The sequence below is a fragment of the Pteropus alecto genome, unplaced genomic scaffold, assembly GCF_000325575.1.
Source record: "Pteropus alecto unplaced genomic scaffold, ASM32557v1 scaffold146, whole genome shotgun sequence".
NCBI classification, from domain to species: Eukaryota; Metazoa; Chordata; class Mammalia; order Chiroptera; family Pteropodidae; genus Pteropus; species Pteropus alecto.
Window position 1 is genome coordinate 2,724,699 of NW_006442107.1, and position 1,544 is coordinate 2,726,242.

A 1,544-nucleotide genomic window follows, 5' to 3' on the forward strand; every position below is an offset into this window, starting at 1 on the left:
AAGACAGTGTCACTCTTTCTTGTCTTGAAACTTCAGGAGGCACAGGGCCTGAAGCTGTTGCTACCATCTTGCTACTACATGGAATCTAGAACTAAAAGCAATACTTGGCAAAAGAATAAGCTGGTGGAAACAAAATATTTATGACATCTTTATAGCTCTAACTCCAGCTGTGCCTAACGCTTGATCCAGACTTAGATTTTTAACGTAGATGAGCCAATAAATTCCCTTTTTGAATAAGCCAAGTAGGTACAAATGTCACTTACAATGGAAAGAATACTAAATTCTATGGAAAGATAAATGAAATGTAACCTACGTCTAAGATCTTTAGAGGAAAAATGACTTATATACCAAGATGATCGGGGTGTTGACTAAAATTGTAACTGTAATCATAAGAGATTATGAAAACAAATAAGAAATGTTGGGAGCAGAAAAATAAAATAGAAATGCCAGAAGAATTTCTATGTTCATTAGCTCCAATTCAAGGTGAAACACTCAGAAATAAATAGGAATACATGTAAAGAGAATTAAAAATTATAGTCTTTGGCTACCTTAAAGTAACTTCTTTATTGTGACCAAAAATCTGGTTCTAATGTTTTCCTGTTCTCCTTTGTCCTGAGTTTGTTTCTTTCATGAGCCTTGAAATGACAACTTTACAGACGTATGAATTATAATATTCATGATTTTCACAGCTTTGTAAATGTACTTAGTAATTATAATTTTCATTAACACAAAACTTATAGGCTCCTGCTCCATTGAACTTAAGACTTGCTATGCACCTCACAAAAGTGATTATCCCTTTGTGGGAACTGAGGAATTTGACCTTAAATAACTTTTATATTTGGAAGTTAAAATTTACTGGCCTTGTCTTCTCTGAACTCATTTATTAAAAACTAACCAAAATGTGAGGCTACCATGACTCAAGAGAAGAGAATGGATGCAGTAGAAAATCCACAAAAATCTACTAAGTACCCATCATACATACAAGACATGCTAGGCACACTCAGAAACTCGACACATGGTCTTTCTCCTCACAGAGCCTGGAACTTATGGCAGAGGTAGGGCATAATGATGAGTCAAATATCAGTATAAAGCAATACGTAATAAGTGATTTAAAAAAGAGTTGTGCAAACGATAGTATTTTTTTAAATTTATTTAATTTTATGGTGACATTGGTTAACAAAATCCAGTAAGTTCCAGCTGTATACTTTAACAGGAAGGCATATATATGTTTACACTGTGTGTTCACCTCCCATAGTTAGATTTCTCTCTGTCACCACATATTTGACCCCCTTTACTCCATCTACCTCCCTCCTCCTCCCCCAACCCACTAGTCTATTGTCCATGACCATGAATCTCTGTTTGTCTTGCTCATTTGTTGCTTTTAGGTTTATATCCCACATATAAGTGATATCATGTGATTTTCAATTTTTTCTGTCTGGCTTATTTCGCTTAGCATCATTAGCTCGAGGTCCATCCATGTTGTCGTAATGGCAGTATTTCATCTCTTCTCATGGCTGAGGAATATTCCATTTTGTATATATGTA